The 23,894-nt window shown below is 41.3% G+C and overlaps 1 protein-coding gene across 7 annotated transcripts in view; it reads left to right on the forward strand.

The window, feature by feature from the left end:
* Positions 1-1,144: 1,144 nt before the first annotated feature.
* SIPA1L2 (signal induced proliferation associated 1 like 2) overlaps positions 1,145-23,894 on the forward strand; it is an 88,474-nt gene continuing 65,724 nt past the window's right edge. For 6 of the 7 annotated variants that reach the window (XM_067465251.1, XM_067465265.1, XM_067465261.1 and 3 more), the window contains exon 1: positions 1,145-1,520. The gene's annotated coding sequence lies outside the window, so the exon portion shown is untranslated. Of the gene's footprint in view, positions 1,521-1,543; positions 1,670-23,894 lie in introns of those variants that run through there. The other variant, XM_060753821.2, reaches the window with a different exon arrangement.

Consider the following 23,894-nt stretch of genomic DNA (forward strand, 5'->3'; position numbering starts at 1 on the left):
CTGCCTTGCTGGTAGGTCCACTCGGCATTCGAGATGCAGTTCGACCCTGTAGCGGAGTCCACATCAGTAAGGGTTAGATTACAGTCAGCCTGGGAGAAGTTAAAACGGGGATTTTCCTTTAAAGAAGAAGTTATTGAAAACAGTTGCCTGTCCTTCATGGGCAAGATTAGGAATTCACCAGTTGCCTAAAAGCTTGGAATCATTTGCTTAACTTTACTGAAGACAAGAGAAGTTTCTGTTTGATTGTTCTTTAATAAAAGACTTTGTTGTACTTCTCAAGCCATCTAAAGACGGTTTGTGGTGGAAACCTCTGAGAACTTCTCTTTAGGCCTCCTGGCTTCCCGCTGGGCAAAGATTGCACATCCTGTTCTAAAGACAATTATTTACAGGCCCAGCACAGGACAGAACAATAGTGAAGCAACCAAGTTTGGGGGAGGGGGGATGTTGAATGCTCTCATTAAGGAGGCCAGACTTGGTGGAGGTGGTTGACAAGGACGGAGCTGCAGGCTATTGAAGGCTGCTCTGCCCCCTGCTGTGCTCTTTGCTACAGCGTGAGCTAGGAGGCAGGTTTCAACCCCCCCCCTTGCGAAATTTTCAACCTCCCCCCCCCCCCGAAAATTTAAACCCCTCCCGAAATTTTTTTCTGGCTACGGCCCTGCCTGGAGGGCCCAAGTTTGTCCATGCCTGTGAGTCTACACTGCAGACTTAACGCAGTTTGGACACCACTTGAAGTGCCATGGCTCCATGCAATGGAATCATGGGATTATGAAGTTCTTTGGCAGAGAAAGCTAAAGGACCTTGCAAAACTATAACTCCCATGACGTCACAGTTTTAAAAGTTGTGTCGGAGTGTATTAATTCATTCTGCAGCGTAGATGCACCTTACTGCAAAACAAGAGGCAAGGAAGGAGAGAATGAAAAAAAAAAAAGAAGCAGCAGCGCTCTTCGGACTCTAAAAGGCAAAGGAGACAAACAATTGGAAGAAGGAGGGGGAAAAAGGGGGGGCGAAAGGGGAAGGGCAGGGGGCGGGGCGTTCTGCCATGATGGGGAGGAGGGGGCGTGCCTTCCCGAACAGCACAGCCCAATAAGCGTGCTAGGGTTGGTCACAGAGTGAGGAAGGCAGCCAATGGGAGGCGAAGGGGCGTGGCTGAGTGGGTGCGGGTGCCTTGTGCTGGAGCTAAGCTCATCTTTCGGGCTCCCATCCTCCTCCTCTCCCTTCCTTTTTTTTCCTATCCGGCAAAACTGAGCCTGCAGCTCTCCGTCCTCGCGCTGGCGAAAGAAGCGGCCGTTGAAGGGGAGGCAAGCGGGCGCGAGGGGGAAGGAGCGGCGCGCGCCGAGGAAGGAGCCGCTCGCGCCCCCTCCCCTCCGCGTCACTTCAACAGACCCTCCGTCCTCTCTTGGCGAGCGCGAGGCAGTCAGTCCAGTCAGTCAGTCAGTCGCTCAGCGAGAGAGTTGACTTTATTTTTCCCCTCTCTGGCGAACGCGGGACTCTTCGGCTGAGGGAGGAAAGGAAAGAAGAAGGTGAGGGGTTTGTTCTCCGCCTGGGAATATAGGGAAGTCAAGCGCGGTGCGAGAAGGACTACCTGGGGGCCTCCCTCGGCCCGGCCTCCGTCCCACCACCGGCACCTCTCTCTCGGGGACCTTTCCCCCCTCAGACCGTCGTTTTGTGGGTGAGAGAGAGAACTGGCTGGGATGCTTCAGGCTTGGGCTCTTGTCGCCTTGTGTATGTTTGCGTGTTGTGAGCTCTGTTATGATTTCAGGGGCATTTCTAGTCTAGGCTTTCACCCCCCTCTCTTTTCTCTTTCTCTGGAATGCCCGAGACTTGTAGGGGCCTTGATACTGCAGGAATGCACTGTGTATGTATGACTATATGGACTAGGTGGGGGTGTTTAACACTTGTGGGTCTTTTATAGTGTATATTTTAAGTCTGTGTGTGTGGGTAAAGCTATTAACAACACTATTTATAACAACACTTTATTTGTATTGTCGAAGTTGTTCATGGACGGAATCATTAAGTTGTTGTGAGTTTTCCGAGCTGTATGGCCATGTTCCCGAAGCATTCTTACCCTGGACCTTCCACAGATATAGAAACCCAATTTCCCAGTTTCCAACAAACCTCACAACCTTGCCACAGATGCAGGCAAAACGTCAGGAGGGAATGCTTCTAGAACATGGCCGTACAACCTGAAAAACCTACAACAACCCATTCTCTTCTGACGTTTCGCCTGCATCTGTGGCAGACAACCTCAAAGATCGTGAGGTCTGAATGCTTCTGGAACATGGCCATACAGCCCGGAAAACTCACAACAACCCAACACTTTATTTATAACCCGCCTTCTCTCCCCCCCTTTATAGTTCAGGCAAGGAGTGTACTGACAATGGACAGGCTTTGGACACTGAATTAGACTTAGATATGGCTATATGGTTGATAATAATGTTTTAAATTGATTATTAACCTAATGTTTTTATCTAAAACGTAATGTCATGGTATAGTGTGTTTTTGTATGTGTTGGCATCGAATTGTTGCTGGTGTAAGCCGCCCTGAGTGCCCCCCCCCCCTTGTGGTTGAGAAGTACAGGGCACAAATAATACATGTGTGCAAAAGATTTGTGGGTATACCAGGCATGGGCAAACTTATTGTGTATACCATTTATACCAGGCATGGCGTACTTTGGCCCTCCAGGTGTTTTGGACTTCAACTCCCACAATTCCTAACAGCCACTTCCTAATTCAATCCATGTTCCCCACCCTTGTGATGGTAGAATGTGGACTTCATTACCACTGAGCCTAATTGGAGCCAAACATACCCAAAGATGTATTGTCAAAGGCATTCATGGCCCAAATCACTGTCCCAGAAGCATTATCTCTTGACATTTTTCTTGCATCTATGGCCGGAATCCTCATACCCAAAGATGGTGAACCAGATTTGCTCTCCCAGATTTTGGCCTTGAGGTGGGATGCAAAACTCCTCCTCTTGATTTTCCTTTCCTTGACAAAATAACCATGTAGGTTGGGTCCAGGCAATCTGCCTCTCCATATCATAGAAACACAGAGTTGGAAGAGTCCACAAGGGCCGTCCAGCCCCATATGAATCTTGGGTTCATGGCATGACTTCTCTAACAACATTTAGTAGCATATGTAGGAATAAATTGAAAAGAATAGGGATAGGTTCCTACACAAAAAGGGAGTTAAAATAACTAATACGCACATTTGAAATAGACATATGCTCAAATCCTCTGTGTGAGAGAGAACCGGTTGAGGTGCTTTGGATTTGTGGGGATTTTATATAGTGTAGGCATAAATTAGGTGTGTACATTCATGTGGGTAAGTCTGCTGGGGTGCTTAAGACTACGGAGCATTTATATAGCCCTGGCACGGGCAAACTTAGTCCCTCCAGGTGTTTTGAATTTCAGCTCCCCCAATTCCTTACAGCCATAGTTACACAGTATATGTATGCGAACTGGCAGGGTGTATGTGCATAAGACTCGCGGGGCTTTTGTAGTGTAGTGTAGTGTGTTTGTGTATGAGCTAGCTGGAGCACTTAAGTCTTGTGAGGTTTTATAGGATAGGAATACACTATGTGAACTGCTGAGGGTGCTTAAGATTTATGAGGATTTTATAAGAGTAGGCACACTGTGTGTGAGCTGCTGGGGTGCTTAAGATTTTTGGAATATTTATGCTGTAGGCATGCAGTATATGTACATGGGAGCTGCGTGTCAGGTGCTTTTATAATGTGGACATCTTTCATAATATGGGCACACTGTGAGAGAAAGATTGAGAGAGAGCAAGCAGGAGTGCATCAGCTTTCCGGGGCATTCATAGTCCAAATGCATAGTGTGAGTGTGTAGGGGAGTTGATTGGCAACAAAAACCTTGCTTTGTTTGTGTAAAAGAAGGAGGGAATGGGGAAGGGTGAGTTCTGTCGGCTGATGGAAAAAAAGGGTCGCTTCTAATCCCTTCTTAACATGGATGAATTTTTGTTCGGGGGAAATGGAGAGAAAATTCAACTTGCCTCTGCCCTCCTTCCCACCCCCAGCCTGCACTCCCTTGCCACTTGATGGATAGAAGGCGCTTCCTAGCATTCATTTGGCGTCAAGATGGGAGGGGAGTAAATTTAGTGGGAGAAGCGATGTTTTGTTGCTGGGAAGGAAGGGGGGCAGGGAAGTTGTGCTTGCTGCCTGCAGGTGTCCTATGGGCCTCCTTGGTGTATGGAGAAACATGGGGGAAATGAGGGGGAGGGGTTCAATGGGTAGGAATGACTCTCCCCCACCCCAGACCTCCTCTTGTGTGATTTCTGTACTGTTACTATGCATCATTTTAAAAATAAAATCTACAAAACAAATATCCTTGGTCAGCTTTTACTTGCGCTGGAGAAATTGCATATGGAGGTGTTCTCAGTTTTGGCTGCTTTGTGTGTAAGTTTTAAATGAATGCTATGTTCATTTCTGTTTTTGAAAGAGGTTGTATCTCCTTTCTCCTGAATGTATATCAGTTGCAAGTTCAAGAGTGGCTTTATTGTTCAGCTCAAATGAAATGATTTTTGAACAGTATATTTTGAGGTACGATATTGTAACCAAATAATATTCAGTGAGTTTTTGTTATTTCTCTCTCTATTCTATCTGTCATCACCACTTTTTTCTTTGACAGTTTGAACAACAAATACCAGCTTTTTTATTTCAACTTTTTCTTTGTTAATGTCTTGGCATACATTGGGTTAGCATATATTTAGATGAAACATAGAGGATGGAATTGAACCTTCATTGAAGAATTTTGTTGTTTCATTATGAGTTTTGGGGTCAGCTTGAATTTGAAGTATTTTCTTCAGACATTGCCACAATAACAAATAAATATTTTCAAGCAAATACTCTTGTTAGGAAGAATGATCTTATAAATTACTTTACTCGAGTTTTAAAATGCAATTTCATTTCTAAATGTTAACACTAGGTGGCTTTCTTGTATCATTCAGAAAACACTACACCCATAACTGTCTCTACTGACTACACCATTTTTGTTCCTGCAGTCAACTGCTATGAAATGTTACTGTCTTGTTCCGTTTAATAATAAATGATATTAAATCAAATGTATACTTTTCCCCTTTGGTAATTTTATTTTGCCATCCTGATTCCAGAGATACTACATTTGTTTCACTGTTTCAAATTCTTCATTGATAAACAAATTTCAGATTTTTAAAATTAAAAGGTCTTTAATTGGATGCATATATTAAGAAATTAATATTTGCAATGAGGGATTCACATATTGTTCCAGCTAATGTAATAGCTTTATTGTAAACAATCAGTAATTTTTTGTTGTAAGTTGTTTGTATTATCTCTTATACTGTGAGAACTTATTTTCGAGGATACTAATAGTGAGCAGCCCTTTAGGCAGTCTTTGGAATGGAGAGAGCTGGTTTTGAAAAGGGCTAGAGCAGGCATGGGCAAACTTTTTTTGCCTTGGGGCTGCATTGTGGGCTGGACCATGAGAGAGAAGGGCTGGACACATACTGGGCAGGGAGGGGCCGGGAGAGGGAGAGGTCAGGAGGGACAGGGCAAGGCCCAGGTCATCGTCAGGTTGTCCTCCCAGCAAAAGGATGGGGCTACTCACCATATTCTTATGCTGGGAGAAAGGTGGGACACATGACTATTGCCCCCTTCATGATTCTCCTCCCCATCCTCCTTCCCCGATCCTCTTGGCATTATGCTGAGAGGAGGGCAAGACAGGCAGTGGCTGAGAGTGATCCAAGGGGCTCTCAGCTGCTGTGTGCCTTCCTTGAGCTGTCCTCCCGGCATATGAATGGGGCCAATTGCACCATCCTTATGGCGGGAGGAAGAGGGTCTGAAGTCAGGGAAAATGATGAGGGTCTGAGGTAAGCACCCAGGGGGCTGCATTTGGCCCCCAGGCCTTAGTTCGCCCATACCTAGGCTAGAGGTAGTACTGTGGCAAAGAGAGTAGATAGAATCTGTTCTTTTTTATTCGTCCAGGATGGACTAATCTCATGCCTTTTGTTACTCTGAGATGCTATCTTTTTATTAAAGTTTGGATACATTACTTATATTGATCAGTGGATAAGTTGATCCAAGTGTTTTAGGGTCATCCTGTTGACTACAATTTCTAGGCTTACAGGTGAATTATAAGAGTACTTCATAGGAAGCATACTTAAGAACTTAGGGGGAGTTACTTCAGAAAAAAATGCAACATTCATCACTTTTTAAAAAACTTTTAATCATGTCGATGACAGTGATTATATTCATCTATATCCTTCCCTTTCCTCAATGAGATTCAAAATGGCTAAAACATTTTTAAAACAATACAGATTGGAAAACTATACAGGTACTTTCATAAAAAATAGAAATATAAAAGCAATTTTAAAACAACTCAGCTGTTTGTAAAGTTAGAATATTAAACATTAAAACCATTACAATTATTAAAATATTATACAAACCATAAGTAGGTAGTAGTAGATTATTTGTGTCTTTTCATATTAGCTTTGTTTCTTAGGAAGTCACTTAGGAGTGGGGCAAAGGGCAACTTTTTCTTAGCTATTCACTAATGTTTGTTTTGCTGTCTGTTCAGAAAATTTCACCTCACTTTCTGTCCCTATGAGAATTGGACTTTGAAAATTTTGGGTTGTTGTGGAAACAAGAATTGATGCAAAAGCTTCAGTAGGAACACGTTTCCCTCATGATAGCTCTTACAGAAGTTAATTTCCATTACTAGAGGTAGATTTCCTGTATATGGAGACCATCAGTATGTGGAAATATACAGTAGTATAAGATATGCAGAGTTCATATGGAAACAAGGCTGTAATCCACCTATTATCCATACTTTTCAGAAAGCCTTTATAGCCAGGATAGGTGTTGGGAAATCAGTTGATTGTCTTCTTAATTTATTTTATCATATATTTATTTATTTACAGTATTTATATTCTGCCCTTCTCACCCCACAGGGGGCTCAGGGTGGATTACAATTAACATATACATGGCAAACATTCAATGTCATTAGACATACAACATATATAGACAGACACAGAGGCAATTTAACATTCTAGCTTTCTGGTTTCATGAGGGTACCCTCGATTCTGGTCACAGGGGGAGCGGCCGCTTCATCATCCACTTGTGACACTGAGTCCTTGATGGAGTACTTCCTCATTCTTACGCATGTGGCTGGAAGGTTTTATGGTGTCATAAATTAGTTAAATTAGCCTCCCCGCATAAAGTGGTACCTAAATTTCCTACTTGACAGATGCAACTGTCTTTCGGGCTGGATAGGTCAACAGCAAGCTCGACTATTAATGGTTGGGAATTCACTCCAACTCGCGTTGGCTTCGAACACATAACCTCTCAGTGAGTAGTAATGCAGCTGGCTACTAACTAGCTGCGCCTGCAAGAGGATGGCTTCTTGTCCACTGGTTTGTTACCTTATATTTGCTGTGAATAACTTAACACTTAGCTTTACAAGTTGCCTTCTCAGCAGGTATCTTCACTTGTTCAGTTTTTGTTTGTTTGCAATATGTACCTCTCAGTTTAGGCCTTTGGGTGCTTTTGGTGTTGATGGGGAGACCTTTTGAATTCTATTTTATATAGAATAGTCTGTTGTATATATTCATAACGAAAAGTGTTTTATCACTATTTTGCTAACACTTATATGAAGTGTTAGTAAGCATTAAATTTATTATAAGGATCAATAGATACATCTATAAAGCAAATAGCTCTGATTCTCATAGTCAGTGTGGTTAATGGAGAAAGATAATGAACTTCCAATATCTGAAGTACACAGGTTTTCCCATCTGTGCTGTAAGACTTTGTCTGTCAAAACATAATTTATATTTTTGCGTGTGTTTTTGTTTTGAAAGGAAGGGATGTCAATAAATCTAGTAGATGCTTTCCCAAGCTTTTCAAGGCAAAGCTAACTGATGAAAACTGGTGTTCAAAGTGATATGTTAAATCTGAGTGGGTGGGACGTAGAATATGTTGGGTAGGTAGAATGACTATCTTGGAACCCAAACTCCAGAAAGGAAGTACTTTTCAAGCTTACTGGCAGGGTGGGGGAAGGAGTAAATGTACTAATGTCAGAAAGTATTCAATTTTAAAACCGAAATGGGAACAGGCTAGTAGTACAGGCTAAAATGAAGGAGCAGTTCATGAGGATCACTTTTTACATAACATATTAAGATAGATCAACATCAAGCAATATGAAGGATATTATTTTACATCAGCAGGAGAAAAATATTGATAATTTTGATCACTGGTTACGTCTATAATGAAAAATTATTGTATTGTAAATAAATATGGTGGTTACACAAATTTATTTCATAAGTGCAATGGTTAAACACGATATCAGAGAACCCAAATATAATAACAAAGAAGTAAATCAAGGTGCCACCATTCCGACAGTATGAGGTAGCTTCAAGACAGCTTGAAACTGTGGTGACCACAAAACGTATGCCACAATTGTTTGCTGCAGCTCACAGTACAGCGCATATTTAAGGTCGCAGGAAAGTTAATGCATATGTAAAATGTGCTACATCAGATCTAAGTATATCCAGGGTTAAATTGGAGCCCATTGTAGAAACCTATCCCTGCTGAAGTGCTTTTGCACAGAATGGGGGCTGCTAAGAAAATACCAGCAGTTGCTTTCTGGGAGTGCTATCTGTCAAGTATCACCTGCCCCCCCCCCCCCCCGTCACACACTATGCTTCTGGTATGCTGATGCACATCTCTACAGAAAATAGAGGGAAAGATATGCACCGGGGTGGGGGGCAGGGGGGCGGCCGGCCGGCCAGATTCCATGTTTAATGTAATGATGACCATCCTGGCCTCAAACCAGTTCAAGACCTGTCCCTACGCATCAAAAATGGTTCCTACCAAACCAGTTCTAAACTGCATTATAATATCAGTGTAGAAGGGCTATTATTGTTGTTATTATTGTTACTATTAAGCAGAGCAGGATGTCCACCTGTTGGGAGAGCTTGGATGTTTGTTCCCGCCTGGCAGAATTAGGGTTAGACTGGCTGGCCATTGGAGTCTCTTCCAACTCTAGGGTTCTATTATTGTTATTGTTGGGGAAAGGACGTTGGACCTGGCCCTGGGCTCATTCTAGGTAAGTTAGAGGTTTTCCCCTAACATTAAGTCCAGTTGTGTCTGACTGTGTGGGTTGGTGCTCATCTTCATTTCTAAGCCTAAGTGCCAACTACCACTCTGAAATCAAATCTGATGTTTTTAAAAAATTTATTTGGTGTGTATTGGAAGAGGGGTGATCTTATACAGTGAGTATATCCCAAACACTATATTTTAAGTGGAAAAGTTGAGGGTTGTCTTATACACCGGAAAATATGGTAACTGGAAACTTCAGTTAAACCAAGTAACGCAGAATGAATAAAGGCTATATTTGGAAAGTAGAGAATGTTGTATGCAGGAGGAACTCTTGAGCGATATTTATTTATTTATTTCAAACATTTCTACCCCGCCCTTCTCAACCCTGGGGGAGGACTCAGGGTGGCTTACATCCTGCACAATTCGATGCCATTACATATAAATAATACATATAGTAATTACATATAAAAACACAGTAAATTAATTTTAAAATTAGTTTTAAAATAAAAAGTACACTAATAAAAGTGCAGTAATACTGGCTGTATAGCCTTATGTAGAAACAAATTCAGCGAGCGCAACACAATCGGAAACCTGTCCATAGTCCATTATTACCATTGTCAATTATCTGCTAGCTACCCAAAGGCCTGGTCCCACAACCACGTTTTCAATTTCCTCCTGAAGGCAAGGAGGAATATTGTTGACCTGATTTCGCTGGGGAGCGAGTTCCACAGGCATGGGTCCACCACCGAGAAGGCCCTGTCCCTCGTTCCCGCCAAGTGTGTTTGTGCCAATGGCGGGGCTGAGAGCAGGACCTCCCCAGAAGATCTTAAACTTCGAGGTGGAACATAGAGGGAGATATGTTTGGACAGGTAAGCTGGGCCGGAGCCGTATAAGGCTTTATAGGTCAAAACCAGCACTTGGAATTGTGCTTGGAATTGGACCGGCAGCCAGTGGACCTGACATAACAGAGGGGTGGTATGCTTTCTGTATGACGCTCCAGTGAGTAGTCTAGCTGCTGCCCATTGGACTAGATGAAGTTTACTAGCAGTCTTCAAAGGCAGCCCCACGTAGAGCGCATTGCAGTAATCTATTTGTGATGTAACCAAAGCGTGGACCACCGTGGCCAGATCAGGCTTCCCAAGGTACGGGCACAACTGGTGCACAAGTTTCAATTGTGCAAAAGCTCTCCTGGCCACCACCAAGTCCTGGGGTTCCAGGCTCAGCGATGAGTCCAGAATCACTCCCAAGCTGTGAACCTGCGTCTTCAGGGGGAGTGTAACCTCAGCCAACACAGGCTGTAACCCTATGCCCTGTTCGGCCTTTCGACTGACCAGTAGGACTTCTGTGTTGTCTGGATTCAATTTCAATTTGTTAGTTCTCATCCAGTCCGATACAGCTACCAAGCACCAATTCAAGGTCTGGACAGCCTCCTTGGTAACAGGCGGGAAGGCGTGACAGATTTGGACTTCATCTGCATAGAGATAACACTGCATCCTCGAGGAAAGACCATTCCTCGAGGAAGGACCGGAACCACTGCAAGACAGTACCTCCAAGTCTCATGCCTTCAAGGCGCCCCAGAAGGATACCGTGGTCAACGGTATCAAAGGCCGCTGAGAGGTCCAGTAGAACCAACAGAGACACACTCCCCCTGTCTAGTTCCCGGTGTACCAAGGCTGTCTCAGTCCCATGTCCCGGCCTAAAGCCAGACTGTGCCGGATCTAGATCATTAGTGTCTACTAGGAACCCCTGGAGTTGCAAGGCCACCACATGTTCCATGACTCTGCCCAAATAGGGGAGATTAGAAACTGGCCGATAGTCGACTAATTGAGTGGGGTCCAGTTCTGTTTTTTTCAACAGCAGTTTTATAACAGCTTGTTTTAAACTGGCTGGAATTTTGCCCTCCTGTAAGGAGGCTTTAACCAACAACTTAACCCACTCTACCAAACCTGCTCAGGCTTCTTTTATCAGCCAGGATGGGCAGGGGTCTAGGATGCATGTGGTAGGCCTCACTTTTCCAAGGATCCTGTCCACATCCTCGAGCTGAACCAATTGAAATGAATCCATCAGTACCGGATAAGCAGGTGCTTCAGCACGCTAGTCTTTCATATTCATGCTCCTATTTTTTGAGATTCTTGTAACAAGCATAGTGAGCTATCTGCAGCAAAATATTTTTGGAGGGGGGGGGGGGAGTTTGGGAAATATAGCTTGTACCTTACTGTTGTGAGATTAGGGATGTGTCTACACTGTAGAATGAATGCAGTTTGACATCACTTTAATAGTCATGGCTCAATGCATGGAATCCTGGGAGTTGTAGTTTTACAAGATTTTCACCTTTCTTTCCAAAGTGTGCTGGTGGCTCACTAAACTACAGATCCCAGGACTCCATAGTATTGAGCCATGGCAGTTAATGTGGTGTCTGACTTCATAATTCCATAGCGCTGATGCACCTATATCAAGTTAAATAATAATGTTAGTTTCTCTGATTAAATGTTGCTATATTTGTTTCATATATCCATCCTATTCTTGTATATAAAAATATGTGGCATGTGAAGAGGCCTGATATTTGCAATGAAAAAGGTGCAAAAATGGTTTTAGTGGCACGTGTTGTCCTGTGCAGGAAGAATAGTGCGTATCAGATTAAGATCTTCCGGAGAGGCACTGCTCTTGGTCCCACCACTGCCACAGGTGTGATTGGCAGGGAAGAGAGAAAGGGCCTTCTCAGTGATTGCCCCTCAGCTATGGACTCCCTCCCTGGCATGATTAGATCAGCCCCCTCCCTCCTGTTCTTCAGAAAGATGGTAGAAACTTGGCTTTGGGACCAAGCCTTTGGGACAGTGCAGTAAAGCAACAATAGGAAACGTTACCCTGTTGACCGGATCCGGTATGGCTGATTCCAAATGGTTTAAACAATTGGTTTTAAAGTGGAGATAATTGCTTTTAGTGTTTATGTTTATTTATAATTTATTTTATGTTCAGGCATTGAATGTTTGCCTGTGCTCTGCCCTGAGTCACCTTTGGGGTGAGAAGGGCGGAATAAATTCTCTCTCTCTCTCTCTCTCTCTCTCTCTCTATATATATATATAAGGTGGAAGAATCTCTGACTTGTTTTCCATTTTCACTAACTGTAATAAGCTTGCATCTCTACTGGCTGAGATAGATGGAAATATATATCAGAGAATAAAACAGATGACATAAGTGACAAAAAATATAAGATACATATTTGTTTAACAAATGATTACAGTAGTCTATATACAGTATAGTTTAATAGCTCCATATATTGGTTCAGTTTTTCAAATGTTATGAGCAAAGAAGCTTAATCCGGTACAACTGAATTATTTTGTTATTGTTAGCAGTGAAATCTGCTAAGTTTTTAAATGTTGGACTTAAAACAGTGGTTCTCACTTGTGGATTGCCAGGTGTTTTGGCCTACAACTCCCAGAAATCCCAGCCAGTTTACCAGCTGTTTACCAGCTGGGAGGCCAAACTATCTGGGGACCCACAAATTGAGAACTACCGACTTAAAGCATCTTAAAATGTATCTCTTCTCCTGCTTCATGTGAATGATTGCTTTACATACACATAAGCATGAAAGGAAATGAAACACTTTTCTCCTCGTATTGAAACTCTTTTCTTCTCTTAGTTTTGTTTCCTGTCTGTAAACAAAAGCAATCGGTTAAGGAGAATGGTAAATTGTTTGTTTACAGGATGTTGCTGTATGAACGGAAGGAAAGGTTCTTTTATAGAGATCAGCCCATTGTGTTGATGCTATGTTGCTGAGTAAATGGATTTTGGAATAGTTGGGGAAATATGGCTCCAAAAAGTTGCATCTATTTTGAATCCTAAGCACGCCTCAACTATTGGCATTTAAACTTGAAGTGTGTGTATATATATATATATATATATATATATATATATATATATCTCTGAATCAGTGAATCCAATACCCTTTTTTGGGTTTGGAAGAAAAAGAAAATTCATTCATTTATTTTTTTTATAAATAGTCTTTATTGGTTTTCCATTGTAAAAACATCAAGGACATCACATACAAAGACAGAGACAAAAACAAAAGAGAAAACTACTAACCCTGCGTAAAATACCCTCCTAGGAGCATTCCCACTTGGCAGTCTCTCGAGCAAATTTTCTTTAGACTGATGTATACACTTCTGATGTATACACTTCTGCCTTCTCGCCCTCCCTGGACCACCCTCCCCTCCCCCCCTCCCTTGAAATATCAACATAAATATCTATAAACATACCAACATTTACCACATACGTATTCGGATTGACTTCCAGGGTCTTCCGCAGACACATGTTTCCATTCTATATAACTGGTTTTTGTCTTACTAAACCTGCTAATCTTAGAGGTCCATTGCTGTCCAGATCTGTATACCCACAGAGGGCTAATTTTACTTAGTATTTTACTAAGAAAATTCATTTATTGACATTATTTGAAAAAGCATTTAATCTCCATATTGAGTCCTATTTTTCTCCTCCTCTGAGTCTTCTTCGACCTTGTCTAAGTTCACTTGCACAGCCCTGTATATAATTCCATTGTTTCTGGGAACACCTCTTTCATTCTTTTCTTTTCATTCTGACATCCAAATTCTGATGTTCTGATGTTCCAACCCCTTTTTGTTTTTGTTTTTTCATGCAGCCATGACTTACAGTCAATTCAGACTGGGTCCTTTGATGTGTTTTGTCATAGACAGTTTTTTTTTATCAGATTGAGGTCATATATCTACTAGATCAGTCAAAGTTTCATGGAATTTGACTTGTCACTGACTTTATTCATTTATTTTTTAAATTAAAAACTTTGTGTTAAATCCAATGTGTTGCTTGTAATAGTGTCAGACTTTCTACCTTTTCCCCTACCTCTTTAGTCATCTTTTACCCTGGAGGGGAGATTTCATTGAAGGAGGATTCCAATAGGGATGGACTGGACACAATCCAGTGGTCCTTTAAAATGTCCTTGTATCATTTATTGAACATATTCATTAACAACGTCACACTTTCCCCACATTTTAATGTTAGCAATCTATATGTTGCATTTTGTATGTTTGTGAAAATGTTCATTTTAGAAAGCCTCAGTCATAACGGCTAGCTGAAGTGCTGAAGTCTAGAATGGTAGTAATGAATAGTAGAAGCAGTTTTATGTGGCAATTCTTCAGACTGCAGGAAAATCATATGCCTATATTACAGTACTAACTACCAACAATAAATTGTTGTTGTGAGTTGTTATATTTCTTTAACGTAAGATGCTGTCTATTTTCCAGAAAACGGTAATAAAAACATGTTGAATATGTTTATATGTAATGTTATTCCTTGTATTCAAAACAATCTAAATGGCTACTGCTTTTTAGAAAGATTGTTCTCAGCATAGCTACACCTGGTGCTAGCTGTTTTGCTCCCTATGTGTATATGCATAAATTTTAAGTTTCTCAAGAATTTATGTCTTCTTGGCTTACTGTTTTCTTTCTTACCTACTTTCTTACTTACATTTATATGCCACCCTTCTCATCCCAAAGGGGACTCAGAGCGGCTTACAAGTTTCTTACTTGTACGCTATTTTCTTTGGACTTCAATCTGGTCTTGATCCTATACAGTAAAGACACAAGGGGTCATTCATCAGGTGTTGCTATGGCTGGGCAGCCAGGCTGTTGAAGAACTCTCGCCGCAAGGCTGTGGGGGCCATGAGGCCGCCCTGCACAGGTGTTGCTATGGCTGGCAGTGGGCAGTTAGGCCGTTGAAGCACTCTTGCCGCAAGGCTGTGGGGGCCATGGGAGTGCCCTGCCCAGGAGTTGTAAGGCAGCAGGGCCGAAGAGGTGTTGCTATGGCCCCGTGCAGGTGTTGCTATGGCCGGCAGTGGGCAGTTAGGCCGTTGAAGCACTCTCGCCTCAAACATTCAGAATTATGAGAGATTTTAAAAGGGGGTAAAGTTATCTTCTTCGTGTGTTCTAGCTCAAAAGTTTTATGTTCTTTTTGTATGTGTGATAGGATTAAACTCCCCAAATGTAGTAATTGGTTTCAGTAGCCAAAGGTAAAGACTGAAATCTCTACTTTGGCACCTTACTGTATTTTCATACTGTTTGTAAGAAAATGTAGCTTTTTGAGGCAGGGTGACCGATTTTCCTTTAGCTAAAAGGGAAGGCTGGCAGGTGTGGCTTAGTTGTTCCTTCATTGTATCCTATAGGACGACCCATTAGTATAACCAGCTTTTGGGATGGAATCTTTTCTCCAGATGGTCAACAAGATTGGAATTGCCATTTAGCCATATTTTGAAGCTTTTTTTGCCACCTGTCATTTCTGGCTATGCCTAAAAAGAGCAGGGATGCAGAACTTCACCGAATTGTGGCAATAGCTGATATCTTCCCCAGAGACTTGAGGGTGCTACTGCCCTATTTAGAGGGCAGAAGAATTCCTAATGGTTTTTTTTTTTGGGAGGGGGGGGCATTGTGGTCCCATGAAAGTCACAGAAACAGCTGGCAGGAAGGTGCATGTAGCCTGTTCCCCATCTCTTTGATAAAGAAATGTTAGTGTGTGTTTTTAAAAAAGAAACATGACAATTAAAGAAGTAAAAGGCTTGTTTTAAAACTGTTCAATAAATAGCTGCAGCTGGAAGCCAATTGATAGGGCATACATTGAAAAATCATACAGTAATTAAACAGCCTCAAGGCAATATGTGAATGTCAAACACAATGTTAGCACTGATCCTGAAAGAAATTTGGATCACAAAGACAGGTGATGGATACACAGGCACTCCACAAGTTACAAACAAGATATGTTCTGTAAGATTATTCTTAAATTGAATGAATATGTAAGTTGGATCAGGGACTTTAAAAAATGTAACTCCAGCCACACACACACACATGCATCTACACACACAGACATACACATATACATGTGTACATACACTGTATATTAGCTTTGAATAACATAGGTGAAGGGTTAACACATCTATGGTGCATATTTTGCTGTATCTGCCCTTTTCAAAATATTTCACGTCACTTTCTGTCACAGTTTATCACAGTTTGTTAAAAACTGCATGTTAAATGCAGTAGTACAGAACTATTAAATATCTTAGTATTCTGTAAGTATAAAATGTTTTCTGTTTAGAATTAGAGCAAAAATAATAAATTGTTGTTAGGCTAAAGAAGCATAGGGAGAAACTCTATTGTGAAATGTTATACTAAAGCAGTCTTTTGAGCTTGGTGTGTCAAAATTTGCCAAAAACCTGAGCATAACTTGGGTAGAGTGTCACTTCGAGAAAAAAACCATAATTTTGCAATATTTATAGTTTAAATAAGAAAAAATGTATAATCCATGCTGAGTTATGGAGTGAACAATGCTCAAACGTGCAGATGTTAAATTTGTAGAGCCTTTTATGAATTTAAGGATGGAATTAGATTGGCTCTTATAAAGTGTATTTCTCTGTATGTGGCCGCATGTGTCTGTGTGTCATCAAAAATAGCCAGGTGTGTCAGTGCTGACACGCGTGTCATAGGTTCACCATCACGGTACTAAAGTGTTCTGCCATTTAGTGTCAATTTCCAAACCTAGGAATCTCTCAGAGTAATGTGGACTAGAAAAAAAATGCCCCACCTTACTTTAAGTGTTTTTTAATATTCAAGAGAAAGGGACTTTCATTGTCAAAAGTTTAATTATTGCACTATGCTGGGAAAAACAAGGGCATTCTTATGGTGGCCTTCTCATTTACCTGCATGGAGTTTCAGATCAACTGTGGCTGCCATCGTGGTTTTGAAAACGGAGTCTGCATGAAGTACAGGAACACAAACTAAAACCTTGAAAATAATCCCATTAAAATGTTTGGCTAACCAGGACAACGAAAAAGGGAACATTTCATGTGAAATTCCTTATACTTTGTCTTCATGAAGAGACTAATTGGCCATGCATTATTTTTCAATCACGGAACAGAAGAAAGCACAGATCTTCTACTAAAAAAATTACAAACTATTTTTTTTTATCAGGGATGGGTTTCAGGCAAAAGAGTTTCTTTCAGGGTATCTAACCCTGGCCATCTGCAAGTGAAAGAGCAGAACTGGAGCCCTAGCAGTCCCTGTGTGCCCTCTTAGGTGTGCTGAGAAATTCAGCAGAGCCAGTTTTTGGATGATGCAGAGCAGGGGTTCTGAAACTTTTTTGAAAATTTTGAACCAAAATTTCTCATGGAGCCCCAAGAAATGTTTATATATAATGTTTATATATAATATTATATATAATGTATATATATCAGGCATGGGCCAGGCCAGTGGCAGATGAATGCAAAGTGTTTATGTGAACTAATTCATACAGTGCAAAAGAAAAAAAGAGGAAATAACAACAACAACAACAACAACTTATTTACCATCATGTCCCTGAAGGGGCTCGGGACAGCTAACAAAGCACTCAAGGTACCGCACATAAAATAGAATTACATATCATCAAAACAGTACACAATTTGAATACAAACAATGGACAATGCCAATTGATAAAATTAAAAAACATTAAAAATTCTAAAACATAGTAATTCCTGTAGGTCATTGGTTTTTTTCAAACATGAGCTAAATAAGCAACAGAGTTTTTATGTATTCATGTTTATGCTTGTCTTGAGGCACTGAATGGGTTTTTTGTTTAGGTTCTTGTAGGTTTTTTCGGGCTATAGGGCCATGTTCTAGAGGCATGGCTATAGGGCCATGTTCTAGAGGTTTTTTGTTTGTTGGAAGCCTCCCTGAGTCCCCTAGGGGAGATAGGATGGAATGCAAATATATTATTATTATTATTATTATTATTATTAGGTTTTTGGTAACATTTTGAGTACCTTGCCATTGAAATGATTTCAGTTTCAAATATTCTTCAGAATGGATATGAAGATCACGGTATCAACTCTGTTAAGAAAAGTATTTTGCATTTCAGAAGACTTGTAACAATTTCAAAGAAGTGCTTACTTTTCATTTCCAGATTTAGTATTTTAAAATACGTTTCTATTTTCCCAGTGGTTTTTTTTTTTAGAAGTCACTTGTTTGGAATTTCTGAGGTTATAGTGGGGTTTGGGTTTGTTTCCAAACAAATGATTTCCAGTGAAGCAAATAAACTGATGTCATGGTTTAGTCCTTCCATCTTATGTATGCTAATTATGAGATTGCACTTGACGGTAGTTTTGTCTGGAGAGGCACTGAAATGTAGATTATGCAGCAGCTGTATGCTTCCCCATGAAGTCTTATGAACAGTCAGTTTGTGGTACTCTATATTTAGCTGGATAATCTTAGATTTGTATTATGTGCTGATACAATTTGACATTTAGTGGGTGCATTAATACTGTGCAAAAGCACTCCAGAATGAATATTATACTTTTACTTGTCAATCTACAAGATAATTTTAACACAAAGATAACTTAGTGTAATGATTCTTAGAAGGGAAGAAACCCCCTTTTTACTTTTAATTCTAATGCATTATAAATGGAAATTCATTATAATTGTGGTAGAGGGCATGGATTTAATTTTTGTACCTGTACTCACTAACTACAGGTTTGCAACAGAGGCATGCAGTAGCTCCTCATAGGAAAACTCAGTTGTTTTGAGTAGAACCACTCTTTTAGGTTTTGATTTTACATAATTTTAATCCTTTTGGCAATAATAGTGAACAGGTAGTTCTTTCAGAAATTGTACTAATATTTTTTATGAAAAGAGAATATTTATGCACAGTAGGTGACTGGATGCAAAGAAGCAAAAGCTTTTATGGTTCTTGTAGCTTTGCAGGAGGAGTAACTTTGCAGATGAGCCTCTTTCACTCAGTAATGATTAGCTTCAGTCACCATATACTAAGGGAAAAGGTCAGCACTTTTCTGTACAAAACAATATTTCTACCATAAAATAAAAGATTTTGGCAGAACATTTTTTAGCAAAACCTCTTCGTGAAACCTTCACAAAAATTCCTAAAATGCAACGTCCCCTCCAAAACCCCCCAAAAACGATCAATCTTCCGAAGCTCCTAGATACTGACCAGTAAGGTGAAACCTTTTGATAATTGTTCTTTTTCCTTAAATGTTAAAAGTGCCAGACTCTTTTCCCCTGCTGTATAGTTTCTCAGAGGCAGGTGGAAGCAATCCTTAACACAATTGGAAGTAACAAATGGATGAGGTTTAATTCATTTTTTAAAGACTGTGGGTGGTGATTCCATTGAACTTAATATAATTAGCATTGATCTAGAATGAATTCATAATAACCTTAAGAGCATTTAATCCCCTCTTCCTTTTTGTCTGATGGACCTTCAGGAAGGCTCAGTAAACAGCAGTAGGAAACTTAACCTACTTTTACTCATCCATCAAAGGGCAAAAAAGTACAAATGACTTCCTAAATGAAATAAATACTTTTTGTTTATTTTTTCAGTGAAATCTGATTCTTAGTTAAACAGCACATAGGATTGAATATTATACAATAAAAAGGAATAAAAATGTTCTTATAGTTTAATTAATGTGAGGGAGCTTTATTAGTACATTAATGGAAAATTAAGGCTTGTAATTTTGCTCTTTTTAGTTATTACTTCTATGCCCATGGATCTTTCTCTTTTTCTGCAAACTTCTTTCTCCAAATAAATGTGGTGGCTGATTCTTTAAAATATTGTTTCATATGTTGGAGCAGCAGCCCCCACTTTCCCTACTTTGATGTTGCACCATTTGATATGAGGATCATTACTTCAATCATCATTTCCCTCTTGCAAAGATATCTATTGGACATCTCTGGAACAAACTGTTATCTACCTCTCTTTTTCCACTGTGTTACCTTCTTTCTCTACCCCTTCATGACTGTGTTGTACTATTTTTTTCAATTAATTTAAAACTGCTGTATATACTCACATATAAGTCTAGAAATCTTAGTAAAGTAAGTTGACCCCCTCCCCCCAAATGGGTCTAGTTATCCACAGTAAAAACTGTGTCCTAATTCGTATTAGAGTAAGCATAATTTCAAAAGGCAAGAGCTTAGTCCAGAGGTGGCAAGCCAGAGGTGGCAAGCCTATGGCGCGCATGCCAAAAGTGGCATGCTGCTTCCTCTCTCCAGGCAGGCTTGGCTGCCTCCTGCTTACCCGCCTCCTGCTCGCTCACCTGTACATCCGTACGCCCCCCCCCCCCCCCGCTTGCTCACTTACTCGTCCGCCTGTTCCACTAGCTTGCCCTCCCCACTTGCTCAATCGGCCCTCCACTTGCCTCGAAAACACAGGTTTGCCACTAGAATGTACTCTGGGACTCATTTCCTTAGCCTGGAAACAGAATTTATGGCCAGGAGTAGTATTTATACAATTTATACAATTAAGACTTCTGCACTAGAGATTGAGTGTGACTATAGTGACACCTGCTTTAGTTACATTTGGATTACTATAATATGTTGTACAAGCCGAAGGATACTCAGACTTTGGCTAGCTCAAAAGATCTGCAGCCAGAATATTTACTTGGGCTTTCTATAGGGAACTCACAGTTCCCCGTTGTAAACAGTTTCTCTGGTTCCTGGTTTATTTCCAGGAACAATCTATAGTCCTAAATATGCAAAGCTCAGTATGGCTCAGGTCAAAGTTAACTGAAGAACTGTATCTCCCTATATGAGCCTATCCATGTCTTAAGATCTTCTGGGGAAGTTGTTTACATGTCTGCAGGAAACATTAAAGAGAGCCTTCTTTGTTACTCTTCCAGACTGTACTGGAGAGCGTAGACTGGCATCCTTGTTTCTCTCCTTCCATGGGCCAATGAAGACCTTTCTACTTTGGCAGACCTTAGATTGGGAAAGGGCCTTTCACATGCTGTGTTGCTCATATTTGTTGTTCTTTTAGTGGTCTGGTTAAACTTTTCAACAATGTAAATTTTAATTGTACCTCCCTTAATTGATGTAGGATGCCTTCAGTTTCAGATACAGAGAAAAAAAATAGGGAATGATACACAAATTGGTAATCCAGAGTAATGCCAATCTCTAGATAACAGTTAGAATCATAGAGTTGGAAAAGACCGAGACCTCGTGGGCCATCCAGTCCAACCCCCTGCCAAGAAGCAGGAATATTGCATTCAAAGCACCCCTGACAGATGGCCATCCAGCCTCTGTTTAAAAGCTTCCAAAGAAGGAGCCTCCACCACACTCTAAGCAGAGAGTTCCACTGCTGAACGGCTCTCACAGTCAGGAAGTTCTTCCTAATGTTCAGATGGAATCTCCTTTCTTGTAGTTTAAAGCCATTGTTCAGTGTCCTAGTCTCCAGGGAAGCAGAAAGCAAGCTTGCTCCCTCCTCCCTGTGACTTCCTCTCACATATTTATACATGGCTATCATATCTCCTCTCTGCCTTCTCTTCTTCAGGCTAAACATGCCCAGCTCTTTAAGCCGTTCTTCATAGGGCTTGTTCTCCAGATCCTTGATCATTTTGGTCGCCCTCCTCTGGACACATTCCAGCTTCTCAATATCTCTCTTCAATTGTGGTGCCCAGAATTGGACACAGTATTCCAGGTGTGGTCTAACCAAGGCAGAATAGAGGGGTAGCATGACTTCCCTAGATCTAGACACTATGCTCCTATCCCATTGGCTTTTTTTGCCGCCACATGACATTGTTGGCTCATGTTTAACTTGCTATCCACAAGGACTCCAAGATCTTTTTCACATGTACTGCTCTTGAGCCAGGCGTCCCCCATTTTGTATCTTTGCATTTAATTTTTTCTACCTAAGTGGAGTATCTTGCATTTGTCCCTGTTGAACTTCATTTTGTTAGTTTTGGCTCATCTCTCTAATCTGTCAAGATTGTTTTGAATTCTGCTCCTGTCCTCTGGAGTATTGGCTATCCCTCCCAATTTGGTGTTGTCTGCAAACTTGCCTTCTAACCCTTCATCTAAGTCATTAATAAAGATGTTGAACAGGACCAGGCCCAGGACGGAACCCTGCGGCACTCTGCTCGTCACTTCTTTCCAGGATGAAGAGGAAGCATTGGTGAGCACCCTCTGGGTTCGTCCATTTAACCAATTACAGTTCAACCTCACCGTAGTTTTGCCTAGCCCACATTGGACTAGTTTGTTTGCCAGAAGGTCATGGGGGACCTTGTCGAAGGCCTTACTGAAATCCAGGTATGCTACATCCACGACATTCCCCGCATCTACCCATTTTGTAACTCTAACGAAAAAAGAGATCAGACTAGTCTGGCATGACTTGTTTTTGATAATTCCATGTTGACTATTAGCGATGACCACATTTGTTTCTAAGTGTTTGCAGACCACTTCCTTAACAATGTTTTCCAGAATCTTGCCTGGTATCCACTTGAAACTGACCGGATGGTAATTGGGTCATCCTTTTTTCCCTTCTTGAAGACTGGGACCACATTTGCCCTCCTCCAATCTGCTGGAACTTCTCCCGTTCTCCAAGAACTCTCAAAGATGATTGCCAATGGTTCCGAGATGACTTCCGCTAGTTCCTTCAATACTCTTGGGTGTAGTTGATCTGGCCCTGGGGACTTGTTCCTAATTGACACAATGAGGTTGTTGTCTGTGCTGATCCCCACATCAGATAGCCAGAAACACACTGATTTAAGTTTTGGAGTTCGTGTTCAGTCTTCATATAAACTGTAATGAAAAACAGAATAGAACCTTCACAATTTCTCTCTGTGGCCATGACCAAAAAAAAGGGAAAGAGGAAGTTGACATAGTGAAGGTTGGTGTATATAAATGTAACATGGTTTCCAAATTAGACCATGTAATTATTTGAATTTCCAAAGGCACTAAAATAGTTAGGAAGCACTGCACCTTTATGTTGCACATGTTTGTAATCTTTAGATAAAATGATTTGTGATGGATTAAATTGACAGACATTAAAATCCAAATTTGAGAGAATGAGGCTGAATCTACACAGCCCAATATCCTTGGATCTGATCCCAGATTATTTGCTTTGAACAGGTTTATATTACTCTCCACTGGCATATAATCTGGAATAAAGTGATAATCTGGGATCAAATCCTGGGATAAAGGGCAGTGTAAAAGGGGCATGAGAGAAACTGTTTTGCAACAGTGGAGAGATGAACTTTATACTCCTGTCCTTCCTGGCTCATTAAACAAGCCAGAGAGGGACCGGTTGAATGGGTCAGGAAGTGGTTAATGCCTCCCTACACCAGGATAGGGTCCCCACAGGCCTCAAGGAGGTTGTGGTAAGACCTCTCCTCAGGGCTGTAGCCAGAAAAAAATTTCGAGGAGGGTTGAAAATTTCAGGGGGGGGGGAGTTTTGAAAATTTCGGGGAGGGTTTGAAAAATTCGGGAGGAGGGAGTTGAAACCTGCCTCTTAGCTCACGCTGAAGCAAACAGAACAGCAGGGGCAGAGCAGCCTTCAATAGCCTGCAGCTCCGCCCCTGTCAACCACCTTCACCAAGTCTGGCCTCCTTAATGAGAGCATCCAACAACACCCCCCCCCCCCCCAACTTGGTTGCTTCGCTACATCAGCTATTGCTGCAAGTAATGACAGTGTGAATAAATTGTCAATATTTGCTTGAGATAGTGCTTGCAGTTCTGGAGGGACTCTTAATTTTTTGCGTCTCATAGACTTAGCATGGGGATTTGGTTAACCAGTTAAAATTCATGAGTAAACCAGGTTTATTTTTTTAACCTGAAAAATTTCGGGGGGGGGGGGAGGGTTGAACCCCTAACCCCCCCCCCCCCCCCCCCGCTACAGGCCTGCCTCTCCTAAAGAAAATTTCCTTGGTTCTCACTGTCCTTGAGAACTACAGGCCAGTTTCCAATCTCCCATTTCTGTGCAAAGTATTGGAGTGTGTGGTGGCTTCTCAACTCCAAGGGTTCATGGATGAAGCAAAT

Source organism: Anolis sagrei, chromosome 1 (genome assembly GCF_037176765.1).
Source record: "Anolis sagrei isolate rAnoSag1 chromosome 1, rAnoSag1.mat, whole genome shotgun sequence".
In the NCBI taxonomy this organism is placed as follows: Eukaryota; Metazoa; Chordata; class Lepidosauria; order Squamata; family Dactyloidae; genus Anolis; species Anolis sagrei.